The sequence below is a fragment of the Eschscholzia californica genome, unplaced genomic scaffold (genome assembly GCF_041429995.1).
Source record: "Eschscholzia californica isolate CP2 unplaced genomic scaffold, dmEscCali1.0.p SCAF_4, whole genome shotgun sequence".
Classification (NCBI taxonomy): Eukaryota; Viridiplantae; Streptophyta; class Magnoliopsida; order Ranunculales; family Papaveraceae; genus Eschscholzia; species Eschscholzia californica.
In genome coordinates this window covers 26,417,757-26,432,297 of record NW_028238461.1, presented here as the reverse complement: position 1 = coordinate 26,432,297, position 14,541 = coordinate 26,417,757, and the positions used below count along the sequence as shown (strand labels likewise).

At 35.7% G+C, this 14,541-nt stretch overlaps 1 long non-coding RNA gene across 2 annotated transcripts; it reads left to right on the top strand.

Annotated features, from left to right (window-relative positions):
• The first annotated feature begins 643 nt into the window (after nt 1-643).
• Nucleotides 644-3,460, top strand: LOC147543909 (uncharacterized). 2 transcript variants are annotated; one of them, XR_015224288.1, is made up of 4 exons: nt 645-971; nt 1,211-1,617; nt 1,842-1,892; nt 2,971-3,460. It is a non-coding gene; the product is annotated as an uncharacterized LOC147543909 (long non-coding RNA). The 2 variants fall into 2 exon arrangements; XR_015224287.1 differs by lacking the exon at nt 1,842-1,892 and having other exon boundaries at nt 644-971.
• The last annotated feature ends 11,081 nt before the right edge of the window (nt 3,461-14,541 follow it).

Genomic DNA, 14,541 nt, shown 5'->3' with positions numbered 1-14,541 from the left:
TGGATCGATTGATTAAGAGATTTCCTCAGCTGGAAATAATGAAGGAAAGCAGGAAAAGATTCGATGGAGATTTTTCGTAAGATAAGAGGGATGGTTGTTTATGGCTTTTGGTATAGGAAGAGCACTATTTAGTAAAGGCAGTGCGCTAGAAAGGTCAATTTATGTATTTGCTCTTCCTTTACTAAATTAGTTTAGGGAGGGCGTTATAAGGATCATTTAATAAATAATGTCAAAATAGAAGGACTTAGATAAAAATTAATAATAAATCTAATATTTTATTCACTTGTAGTTTCTCTCACATAAACAACCAAAATCCTAATATCGTCACCACTATCAACATCACCATTAGTACTAAAAACTTGCAAAGTTTACCATCACTCACTACAAAAATAGGCTTTATTGCCGACGACCGTTGCCGACGGCTTAAACCAAAACCGTCGGAACAGATGTTATAGCCGACGGTTTTTAGTGGATTCCGTCGGGAGAAGTAGACAAATGCCGACGCCTTACCAAAATACCGTCGGCAGATACCACCACGGTAACAACCCGGTCTTTCGCTTCGCCTACGGGTGGGCCGACGGAGCTAAAAACCGTAGGCAGTTGAACCTGAGACGACGGTTTATTACTTTCCGTCGGCGACAAATGGGCGCCAAAATTTTTGGGAAGAAATTTTCGCGGCAATGCGAAAATAATACCGCGAAATTTATTGTGCCGACGGAAAGAATTTCAGTTTCCGTCGGGGGTGTGAAATATTTTCCCAGTTTCTATTTTCAATTGAGACCTCCGCCGACGAATTTTTGTTCTTCGTCGGCGCAAGTCTCTTATGCCCTAGACATAACTTTCTTTTTACATATCCTCTTTCCACTTTCTTTCATCTCTTGTTTTCTTGTTTCTTCCATCGCCTGTTTCCTCAATCTCTCTCCATCACAAACCATCCAGTTTCTTGATGTTGAAGACGATGAATCAATCAGGTAAATAGATTGAAGACGATGAATCAATCGTGTTCTAATTTGTTCTTGTTTTACATTAGCTTATCTTCCTTTTTCTATACTTTTTTTTTGTGTAGTTAGGTTGTGAACTTATCTCCTTCATGTACATTAGGTTTGATTATCTTCGATTTAGGTTATATTTTATCATCGTCATCACCAGATTATCTTCGAATTAGGTTAGTAGTTAAGTTTGTGTATTTTTTTCTTTGACTTGCTAACAGGTTAAATAATAGAGATGAAGAAAAATGGAAGATTTCTGAACACTTTAATGGAGGAATTGTTGGAGGAACATACACAGAAGATGACTTCCATCTTCCAAACTTTATGGTGGTGGTTCATCAAGCTAGGGTTACCCTTGAGAGAGGATCTCAAGGGTATAACAATGCAATTTCCAGGGTTTATATGATGGCCTGATAGGGAGAAAACTCTAATTGTGCTATAACCTACCCATATGTCGATTCAAAATTGCAAAAATCTATAGTTGTTTTTGAGAAAATTACTCATATTGTTTTTGTTTGGATTACTTATTGGCAGTTTTTGTTCTTTGGTTAAGCTAGAGAGGGAGCTTCTGAGTTTGTGTTTTTTGGGGAAATCAAGAAATTGCAAAAATTTATAGCTTATCTTACAGGTAATATTCCCAACTTTGTTTGTTTTTCATTTACTTATTAGCTTGGTCTGTGTTTGAAATATGTATCATGTTTTAGCATAAGCATGTATTATTCAGACATGGTACTAACTTCATTAAATATATCATGGATTCATGAGTACTTATTCTACTATATACTATTGTTAGATGGCTTGATTACAAAATAACAATATCGTTTTACACATTTTGTTCCCATGATTACCAAGAGATATAGGGCAAATTGAAGGTTGAATTTGATGGTTTCATCTTATTTGGAGGTTAGTGATATGTGCCCTTTGTTTATTTTGGTTGTTCTTTGTTGTTTTTTCTGAATTTCTTCATGTTTTAGAGTCTAATTAGAAGCGGGTCTTGTTGGAGATGGAGTTGAGTTTTTGAATTTTATGTCACTTGCCTCATAAATATACAAAAAGTTGTTCACCTAGTAGTAGTTGGATTGCTTTGCTTTGTGTATTAGGATTTAGATATAAGAAGCTTGTTGATTTCAGATTTTAGGGATTTGCTATTAGACTTGACTAGTGTGTTGCAGAATGTGCCCTTTCTTCATGTCCTAGACTTCATTAAAAATATTTTAGGATTAGTTTTCTCTCATGGGTTTCTCTGTATGTATTGCATCTCTTTAGCTGCTTATGAGTTATGATTATCTTCTAAATTGTTGTTGTGATTTTCACCATTGGAATTAGCTTGAGCCATGACAATGGGTATGTCTTAGGTTTCCCTTGTGGGTCATATAACCAGTCCTAAGATTCATTTCCTTGAAAGAAAAGAATGCCAATTGTCTTATCTGTAGTTTATAGATGTAATGCCCTTTGCCACTTCGGAGATGTTGGATGTTCTCTTGGTTAAGTTTAATATCTCCACCCTATATTATGTGAATTCAGCTTGTTGGCTGAACACTCTGCTTCACCTTTACTCTCACGTTACTGGCTTCTTAGCAAACTAACATTTCTTGTTTTGATATTAGCTTGCCTGTCTATTATCTTCTCGTAGTTCTGTTTAATGCTTTTAAAGTATTTCTTATATTGGTTTTCAAGTTTAGTTTACCAATGTGGAAAAAGTAATGCTTCAGTCTTGATCTTTGACGAGTACTAAGGTTGTTATATCCTATGTGTTACTCTGAAGATGGTCAAAGTGTTTATTCTTAAATGTTGAGATGGTTAGCTGTTTGGGTTAGAAGTAGCGCCCCTTGAATGTTTAGTCAAGTACTAACTATTCTATCTGGATTATCACACTGATATAGTGTTCTAAACCCTAAATTATGTCTGGGTGTCTTATCTGTTAAATACTTCTATTGTCTCAGTTAGTGTTTGGGTGTTCTTATTCTCTTTCCTCGTGCAGATTTTCGAGAAAAGCCCAACTAAGATCAAGAACTATGGTATCTGGCTACGATACCAAAGCCGAACAGGGTACCACAACATGTACAAGGAATACCGTGACACTACTCTCAACGGCGGTGTAGAACAGATGTACACCGAGATGGCATCCCGTCACAGGGTGAGGTCTCCTTGCATCCAAATCATCAAGACAGCAACCATCCCTGCCAAACTCTGCAAGAGAGAGAGAGCACTAAGCAATTCCACAAGAAGGATATCAAGTTCCCATTGGTTTTCAAGAAGGTTAGGCCACCATCCAGGAAGTTGAAGACCACATACAAGGCAACACGGCCCAACTTGTTCAAGTGAGGTTTGTGGTTTATCGTCGTTGTCAAGTTATTTAGTTTGATCATTTATATACAAATGATGTTGTTGTTGTTGGTAGTAACATATAGTTTACGTTTGTAAAATGTTCAAAATTTGGCAAATTTATCTATAGATTTATGTTTTATAAATTTGTTTCGATGTCTATGTTATGATGAAACGGAAGGTTATTATTGTTCAATATATTGCTGCAGTTTAAAAACCACCTGCGGCAACATCGGGTCAAATTTTTTCTTTTTGTAATTTTGATAAATATTGCCGACGGTAATTATTTCTAATACACCGTCGTCATCACAATGTGATTCCTAGGAAAGTAACCGGAATTGCTGACGGAGTGGGAATTTAGGAGAGCGTCGGCACTACCACTCCCGACGGTAGGTTGTCGTCGGCAATAGTATCCCCGACTCTTATATAGCCGACGTTTTCTGAGCCGTCGGTAGTCACTTCTGCCGACGGTTTTTGTTAGTTGCCGACGGTTTTATGCCGTCGGCAATAACCTTGATTTTTGTAGTGACTATAGTCTTAGTTTCGAGCTTTTAATGGTGCCTCAAGATCTCATGGATGAGGAACCACCGTTAATGAAGGAGGCAACCTACATCAAGAAAGAAGATTTATTTGACTTAAACGTAGACATCGACTTAAACGAAACCATCGACTTAAACAAGGACATCGACTTAAACGAAGTTATCGAATTAAACAAAGACATTTATAATGAAGATAATATGTCTCTGGTAAAGAAATATCATTTTCTTGTCTTCCTCTATGGTTGTACAAACGATTTAGAGTTTTAGGTCGTTTTTTTGGTAAAGAATTTTCGGTTGGATCGACTGAAAAAGACAACAAATTTCGGTAGGGTCGGCTGAAAAAGACAACAAATTGCGGTCTTAACGGCTGAAAAAGATGACAAATTTCGGTTGGATCGATTGAAAAAGATAACAAATTTCGGTCGGTCCCGCTGAAAATAGTAATAAATTTCGGTTGAGATGGTTGAAATTAGACTGTTTTTTCAACCGCTCTGGCCGAATTTTTTTAAAATTTTCAGTTGGTATTCATGAATTTTTATTTATGCTAAGCGAGATTTCTTTTATGTAAATGTCGCTTATATATTTTTCGAGTTACATCCTTGTTTGTATTCTTCGTTGCAATATTGATACTTGAAATCTTCAAAAGTTACTTTAATTAGTGTTAAAACTCAAAAAATCTATGGAGAAATCAAGCAATAACAAGAATTACAAACTCTCTATGGAGATGACTGTTGTGTTAGTCATCTAGGGCTTAGGTCGAACAGGATTCTCTCTTCTCTCTCGAAGGTTTTTAGTCGAACAGGAGGATACTCTCTTCTCTCTCTTTTGGTTCAATATAGTTTGATGGGAGGGACCAAAGTATAAATTTAGAATATTTAAAAAAAATGTCTATCCCTCCCTATTCTAAAAAGAGTGCTCTCCCTATCTAATGCACTGCCTTTTCTAAAAAATGCTCTTCCTATACCAAAACCCTTGTTTATAGAGAGACTATAGTGAAGCAGCGGATTGAAATCAAGTTGAGAGGTTTCCTCTTGCTATTAACAGAAAATATATTATTGAGTTAGAGATTCGATTAGAATAGGATAATAGCTGAAAATAGAAATGGAATAAGGATTCGATTGAGAAATTTAGAGAAAGAGAGAGGAACGGTCACTGTTCTCCTCTCCTTTTCTATATATATATCAGGAAGCCAGAGCTTGACGATCATCACGGTTCAGAGGGGGAAAAATACAGAAACAATTCGGTTAAAGAGTTCATTATCATCATCATCTATAGCTCGGTTTTGATCATTCGTTTTATTTTCTTTTTCTATTTTTCTTGTATTCTCTTTCTTTGTGAGAGAGAGATTACAGAGAGAGTGAGAAAGATACAGAGAGGCTCGGTCTGTGAAAGAAATTACAAAGAGAGAGAAATTAAATAGAATTTTCAAACTTCTTCTTCTTTGTTTCTTTCATTCGGATTAATATTGTTATCTTCTCTTTATTGTTTCTTTGTTTCTGTGAAAGGAGATATAACCAGTTGGAAGCATTCATCCATAAAATATGGGCAATTGCCCAAAAAGTATGACCAAGGATTTCTTCTGAGAGCACAACAAAAAAAAAGTTACTACTGAGAGCTTCCAAATTCTTCCAATTTATTGAAGTCTTGTAGCAATTCCGAGATGTTATGTTCCTCCTCAATAATTACTAACACCCATAAAATGATGAAATAATAGCTGAAATTTTTCTAGAGCTTGTTACAAATTTCCCACTGAGTTAATCAACAAATAGAGTTATAGAGGGCATCAAACTCGAGAATGATCAAATATATTTCTTATGTTTTCTATATGTTCTTTTCAAAGAAGTTTAAGTTTATAGGCATTCTTAAAAAGGGTAATAAACAAGAAAAATAAATACTGTAGTTAATATAGTAAATTTTGAAGAAATATGAATCTTACAGTTTCATGTTGAGCTCGCATTGCCTGAAATTCGGCTTTCTTCGCGGCAAATTCAACCTGCCTTACCTCTTCATGTTTCTTCCTCTTCTCAAAAGCCTATACACAAACAACTCAACAAACTGTAATTTTGGAAATTTTATACGAAGAATATTAAAAGAAATACTCCTATGAAACTCTTAATCATCAATTTTTATCATATAAAAGGGCTTTTGGTATAGGAAGAGCACTATTTAGTAAAGGCAGTGCATTAAAAATGTCAATTTATGTAATTGCTCTTCCTTTACCAAATTAGTTTAAGGAGGGCGTTATGAGGATCATTTAATAAATAGTGCCAAAATAAAAGGATTTAGATATAAATTAATAATAAATCTAAAATTTTATTTACTTGTAGTTTCTCTCACATAAACAACCAAAACCCTAATATCGTCACTACTATCAACATCACCATTATTATTAAAAAACTTGCAAAGTTTACTATCACTATAGTCTTAGTTTCAAATTTTTAATGATGCCTCAAGATCTCATGGATGAGGAACTACCGTTAAAAGGAGGCAACCTACATCAAGAAAAAAGATTCCTTTGACTTAAACGTAGACATCTACTTAAACGAAACCGTCGACTTACACAAGGACAACGACTTAAAGGAAGTAATCGACTTAAACAAAGACATTTATAATTAAGATAATATGTCTAAGGTAAAGAAATATTATTTTCTTGTCTTCCTCTATGGTTGAACGAACGTTTTAGGGTTTTAGGTCGCTTTTTTTCGTAAAGAATTTTCGGATGGATCGACTGAAAAAGACAACAAATTTCGGTAGGGTCGGCTGGAAAAAGACAACAAATTTCGGTCGTAACGGCTGAAAAAGATGACAAATTTCGGTTGGGTCGATTGAAAAAGATAACAAATTTCGGTCGGTCCCGCTGAAAATAGTAATAAATTTCGGCTGAGATGACTGAAATTAGTCTGTTTTTTCAACCGCTCTGGCCGAATTTTTTTAAAATTTTCAGGTGGTATTCATGAATTTTTATGTATGCTAAGCGAAATTTCTTTTATGTAAATGTCACTTATATATTTTTCGAGTTACATCCTTGTTTGTATTCTTCATTGCAATATTGATACTTGAAATTTTCAAAAGTTACTTAGTTAGTGTTAAAAATCTATGGAGAAATCAAGCAATAACAAGAATTACAAACTCTATGGAGATGAGTGTTGTGTTAGTCATCTAGGGTTTAGGTTTCTATCTCTATATCTCTCTTTTTGATACAATCAAACAAATTTAGGGCTTTTCTCTTTTTTAGGATGTTTATCTCTCTTCTCTCTCTTTGATTTGATCGAAGGTTTTAGGTCGAACATGATTCTCTCTTCTCTCTCGAAGGTTTTTAGTCGAACAGGAGGATACTCTCTTCTCTCTGGTCCAAAATAGTTTGATGGGAGGGACCAAAGTATAAATTTGAGATATTTTAAAAAAATGTTTTTCCCTCCCTATTCTAAAATGAGTGCTCTCCCTAACTAATGCACTGCCTTTGCTAAAAAGTGCTCTTCTTATACCAAAACCCTATAAAAGGGTTAAAACATATCATATAAATACTTCATAAGAAAAACAAGTTTGAAGCAAAAAAATGAGCGTTTTCGCATTATTAAATTACTAATCTCTTCTAAGTGCACTAAGGCTTCAAGATCGAATACAACAGCAGTAGTTCTCTTTATCAATAAACGTAAAATTCAGGAAAAAAAATAAAATATTCAAACAGTATAAAATAAAGATGTGCTTGCAAAGGGTATATAAATCCAAACGAGGAGGTAGAATTGTAGGAGGACGGAGATCTCAAATGCTCTACAAATAAGGATGGTGTATTCTACATCTCATATAGGTTTCAAAGGTTGCTATACACATAAGATATCTCATATAGAGTTTGATCATTTATTAAGAAATCCATCATTGAAATCGTAAATATTTTTTTTCCCCTCTTCATTTTCAATCTTCAACAAAAATTAGTTTGTTTCAGCTAGGCATTTTATCAAACACTAAGGTTGTGTTTGTTTTTTTTTTTTGTCTGAATCTGAATTGACTGAATAGTTTTACGAGTTAGCATGTTTGTTTTTTCATCTGAAATACAAAATCTGAATTTAACTTTCTACGTTTATACCCTTATAGTAAATGAACAATTCCTTACATAAAACTCAAATCTTAAATTTAAGGTGAAGCCCTATTTGGTGTTGGTCAATTCATTCAAACTGCTTCATCACTGATGATGAATTGCTTAACAACTCTCAATAAATTAAACCGATCAAAACAGTTTGAATCTTCGAAACTTCGATTACATAAAACTCACACCTATTTTTCTTCTTCTTGAGCAATGTCTGAGTTCTTTAGCTCAAGTTCTGGATGATCTTAGAGACTACAGAAATAGTTCCGAAGGTTGACGATATAACTCCTACTACCATAATCAAAACACAAACTGACTCCTGGAAAAGAATAAAAGAAGATTTTGTTTATCGAAACAATCAAGTAGGAATTGGTTAATGTGAGTAATGGAACAACAGTTGAAATGAGCATACCTGAAGCCAAGTTATTTTACTCCTCTAAATGCTCAGGAAACATGCACAAGGAAGGATCAAAGTCTGAAATTAACACATTATGTAAATTCAGAAACCCATAGCATTTCAAATTAAATGAGAAGATCGGGATCTCGATGAGTAGATCAGTAAGAAAACTTACAATAAACATTGTTAGTAAAGATCCAATGAAGGCCAGTATCAAACCTAAAGATGATAAAGTTAGACAAGTAGAAACCTTGGTTAGACCCCAAACTAGTATTTGGTTAGTATTCAGATGTGAAATTTTGCATTGACTGCCTTAACTAACCGAGCTAGCTGACCATATTATCTTTTCCCATGAAGAAATTCTTAATGAAGATCCCACGTTGACTCCGTTGTTTGTTTCCTATGCTTAATCCATCATTTAGAGATTTCTTCCACATCGTTCTTCTCTGTAGTAGCACTTCCTCCCGTTGTCAAGAATTGGTCGAATTCCATACCTAAATTAGTAAACAAACACAACCTAAGTGTGTAAAGTGTTTGAGCTATCACCAGTAGTAGTAGTAGCGGCCAAACCAGTTCCGACGATGAAATCAATAAAAGCCAAATGGAACAATCAGGAGTATCCAGTTCTGAATAATTGTATTCAGAGAAGCTAATCCTGAAGTAAATCCTAATTGACAGGAATTAAGAACAGAAAGAATATCAAACTCTAATTTGAAACGAAGAAACCCGAATAATTAGCAAAACTGGCTATATATCAAGCAAACTTTCGAAATCAGATGACTTTCCCACCTTCTCATGACGAATTCCTAATTTAAATAACCGAGGACGAAACTCAAAATGATTCTTCTTCTGTAACGCATCCAATCCAGTTGTTGGAATGAACGGAGGCAGAGAGGGGGAAGAAGGTTACTGTTGGTCAAGTAACGCTAGAAAGTGGAGGATCTCTCCCTTCTCTCTCTCTCTCTCTCTCTCTCAAACAAATTTAGACAACCCTTTCTCTGAATGAAAGGAAAATGAAACGTTTGGTTTGAAAGTTCAATTGGGTTTGGGTGTTTTCGAGATGCTTAGAGGGAGTAACGCAGGTAGTTAATAGAGGGAAAGTTATAGTCAATGGAGAAATCATAAATGTAGGGTCGCGCAAAGCGTATCTCCTTAATCTGGCCATGTACACAAAAATATTAAAAAGGTTAGAGGGTCCAGATTCATCGGTTAGTTTACTTTCTTGTCATGAGAGGGTGACCACATTTTTATTTTCTTAGGTGGGTAATAGATCTCTAACCGTCCGGATTTAAGATCAAAGTGAACGAAAGACTGGATTTGTCTTTCGACTTGTCCCAGTCAGCAAAAAACTTTGCGTTTTAATTAGCAAAATTGGTTATATATCAAGCAAACTTTCGGAGTCAGATGACTTTCCCACCCTCTCATGACGAATTCCTAATTTAAATAACCGAGGACGAAACTCAAAATGATTGTTCTTCTGTAACGCATCCAATCCAGTCGTTGGAATGAATGGAGGCAGAGAGGGGGAAGAAGATTACTGCTGGGCAAGTAACGCCAGAAAGTGAAGGATCTCTCCTTTCTCTCTCTCCCTCTAAAACAAATTTAGACAAACCTTTCTCTGAATGAAAGGAAAATGAAACGTTTGGTTTGAAAGTTCAATTGGGTTTGATTTCGAGATGCTTAGAGGGAGTAACCCAGGTAGTTAATAGAGAGGGAAAGTTATAGTCAATGGAGAAATCATAAATGTAGGGTCGCGCAAAGCGTTTCTCCTTAATCTGGCCTTGTAAATAAAAAAATTAAAGAGGTTAGAGGGTCCAGATTCATCGGTTAGTTTACTTTCTTGCCATGAGAGGGTGAACAAATTTTTATTTTCTTAGGTGGGTAATGTATCTAAACGTCCGGATTTAAGATCAAAGTGAACGAACGACTGAATTTGTCTTTCGACTTGTCCCAGTCAGCAAAAACTTTGCGTTTTAATTAGCAAAACTGGTTATATATCAAGCAAACTTTTGGAGTCAGATGACTTTCCCACCCTCTCATGACGAATTCCTAATCTAAATAACCGAGGACGAAACTCAAAATGATTGTTCTTCTGTAACGCATCCAATCCAGTCGTTGGAATGAATGGAGGCAGAGAGGGGGAAGAAGTTTACAACTGGCCAAGTAACGCCAGAAACTGGAGGATCTCTCCTTTCCCTCTCTCTCTCTCTCGCTCTCTCTAAAACAAATTTAGACAACCCTTTCTCTGAATGAAAGGAAAATGAAACGTTTGGTTTGAAAGTTCAATTGGGTTTGGGTGTTTTCGAGATTCTTAGAGGGAGTAACGCAGGTAGTTAATAGAGAGGGAAAGTTATAGTCAATGGTGAAATCATAAATGTAGGGTCGCGCAAAGCGTTTCTCCTTAATCTGGCCATGTAGATAAAAAAATTAAAGAGGTTAGAGGGTCCAGATTCATGGGTTAGTTTACTCTCTTGTCATGAGAGGGTAAACAAATTTTCATTTTATTAGGTGGGTGATAGATCTAGCCGTCCGGATTTAAGATCAAAGTGAAAGAACGACCGGATTTGTCTTTTGACTTGTCCGAGTCAGCAAAAAACTTTGCGTTTTATATAATAGTATATGAAAAAGTATATGATGGGCATGACTGATAGTGGAGATTTGAACAAATCATAATTTTTTCTGTCCCTTCTAACGGAACCAAACCAAACTTTGAGCGGATTGGCTTGAATTGCGTTTTCGAGAAATCGAACTCTTCGGATTGGTTTGTGGATAGGGCCTAAAAATCAAAACCCAAACCAATGTACAAACCCTATTTTTTTTGTTTTTGAAAGCCAAATATATAAATAATAGGTTACAATATTCAGACCCCAAAATTACAACAAAGTTAAAACAGGAGCGAAATTGAAACTAATTTACCATCAGAAGGGCTAAACTATAAACATTAATTTTGGTTGGGTATAACTGATGCTGCCAATAAATGCGCGTCCTGATTATGAACTCTAGGGCAGTATCTTACATCCAACGGCCTGTTGTTGATTCTCGCTCGTATACCGTTGATCTTGGCTGATATTCTCCAAGGTATCTCAGGATCCACGGCCACAATTAAGTCGATCAAAACCCTAGCGTCTCCCTTTATTATAAAAGAGGAGAGGTTCATCTCCTCAGCTAGGGTTAAACCTAATTCGAAGCCGGCGATTTCACTTCTCATCGGAGAAATTGGTTCAATCAAAATTGCTCGAGAAGCCAACGTTTCTCCACTCGAGTTACGAACTAAAGCCGCACATGAGGCCTGTGATTCTCGATAGGAACCATCAAAATTTATTTTCAGAACTCCATCTAGTGGAGGGCTCCATCGATCTTCCTGCATGAATTGGTTAGAAGGTAAGGAAGGGTTTGGAATTGTAATATACCTGAGTGCTTCGGTTATACTCCAACTGCATATGTTCAGATCGGGCTGTTGATCCTGAAAATGACATTCATTCCTTGTTTTCCACCAAAACCACATAAGATAAGTAACTCTGTACCAATGTATCTGCCTATTTTCTTTATCCTTAATCAATATATTGAGAGCTCTAATTGGATCTGTGGTTATGTGTTGTAGATGTGCTACACCTGCCTTTTTTAAAAGATTTTAGGACACAAAGCATTCACCAAAAAGATGTTCTATACTTTCCAAAGCTCCTGTTCCACACAACTTGCATGTCTGATCGATGTGGGAAATCCTAGCTCCTATATTGGTAAGTGTTGGTATCCCATTATGTATTAATTTCCAGATGAAATATTGAATTTTGGGTTGAGCTTGATTCATCTTCCAAAATTGTGACCAAGAAAATTCATGAGCATGATGCGATAGAACTGGATTCACTTTTATTTCTTCATAAAAAGATTTTGAAGTAAACTTGCCATTTTCAGTAAGATACCAAATCAATTTGTCCTTGGTACTAGCTTGATGAATAGGAATGTTGAGAATAATATGTGCTTCTTCTTCACTGAACCATCTTCGAATAAGCAACTCATTCCATTCTAGAGAATCCTGCATAATTAGTTCTGATACAAATATAATATTATGAGGTAAATTAGTAAGCTCTGAAGGGATATTGTGATTTCTATTAGGGGTCCAGGGGTCTGATCTAATCTTAATAGAAAGACCATTAGTCACTTGCCAAATACTGTTATCCCTAATAATGTCCTTAGTATTGTTCAATGCTTTCCAAAAATGAGAAGAGCCAGTAGTAGATCTATGAGACCAGAAATCTACATTTTTAAGATACTTAGCTTGAAGAAGTCTAACCCAGACTTCATTAGGTTTAGTCAAAAAATTTCATGTCATTTTGGTAATGAGTGATATATTAACATCTACAATAGATCTTATACCTAACCCCCCTTTGTGTTTAGGGCTAGCAATAATATCCCAATTTATGAAATAGAGTTTTCTCTCTGAAAGGGAATAACCCCACCAGAAACTCCTCTCTATCTTTTCTAGACTATTAGCCACAGAATTAGGCATAACTTGATAACTACAAGCGTAAGTACAAAATGACGATAAAATAGATTTGATTAGAATTGTCCGACCTACTTGAGTAGTAAACTTTTGCTTCCATCCTGCTAAAGAGTTATTGAATTTATCAATAAGCCAGTTGTAACTTTCAATTTTACTATCTTTCTTGAGCACTAGTGCTCCCAGATATCTTTCTCTATCAGTCATCAAAGGGGCATTGAGAGTTTGGACAAATCGCATTGAGATATTTGAAGGGACTCCTTTACTAAAGTACAAGGAAGATTTGGAGTAATTGACTTGTTGGCCTGAAAAGCTACCATATTCTCCATAATTTGCATAACTGTGTTAAGATTTTCTTGATTTGCCTTACCAAAAACAATCAGATCATCAGCGAAAAGTAAATGTGTTATACTAGGAGCTGCTTGATTGATCTGATAACCTGTAAATGTACCCTGATTCTCATAATAATTGAAAAGGAGAGAGAGACACTGTGAGGTAAGAATAAAAAGATAGGGCGAACGGACAACCCTGTCTAAGACCTCTAGAAGTTGTGAAATCACCCACAGTACCCCCATTAAGTTGAATGTTAAATCTAGTGGTGGTAATACAAGACATGATGAGTGTTAAAATACGACCAGAAAAGCCCGTTGCCTTAAGAACACATTCAAGAAATTCCCAACTCACTCGGTCATAGGCTTTTGCCATGTCCACATAATTCCGTCCTCTAAATAGGGCCTAATTCTATTGGCAATAAGTTTAGTGATGAATTTATAGACCGAGTTGCAAAGGGATATCGGTCTATACTCCGAGGTCGTACTCGGATTCCTGGTCTTAGGAATTAATGCAATAGTGGTATAATTTAAATGAGAATCGATTAAACCTGTAGAGAATACCGATTGGATATAAGAAGTAAGATCTTGTCCTACGATGTCCCAGTTGTATTGGAAAAAATAACATGGTAGCCCATCTGGACCCGGACTTTTAATTGATCCCATTTTCATAACCACTTCTTTAATTTCCTCGGCTGATGGAATTCTTGAGATGTCGGCCAGTTGTTCGATCGAGAATACCTTGTATGCGTTAATGATCTCGACCGGCGGTTCACTAACTAGATCTGCCTTTGAATAAATTCTGAAAATAATCAATAAATTATTTCGAAATTCTCTCCAAATCTGTGATTGTCTGCCTGTTAGGAAGAGTAATTTGGTGAATTTTGTTCTTTTGTCTTCTGGTAGACATGGCAAGATGAAATGCCTTAGATTTTGATCCCCGTTTTGTACCCATTTTGCCCTCGATCTCTGTTCAGCTTTTGTTCGTTCGATATTTTCCAAAAATAAAAGTTCTTGAATTTTGCTTTCCGTTTCCAACAGATCAGTTGTAGACGGTAAAGTTTGAAGATCGATTAATCTCTTCCTTAAAATTTTCATTCTATTGTTGATTATACCGAATGCTCTTTTACTCCAATTTTTAATAGAGTCCTTCACTTGATACAATCTATCTAGAAAAGTACCTTCTGAGTTAACCCATTTATCTTCAAAAATCCAGTTATAGTCTTCATGTTTAGTCCAGAAGATTTCGAATTTTGTGATGGTCTTGATAGGTTGACCTTCAACTTTTAGTTTAAGCAAAATTGGGGCGTGATCGCTATTATAGCGGGGTAAATGAAATACACCCGCTTCCGGATGACGCATCAACCAAGTTGTATCACA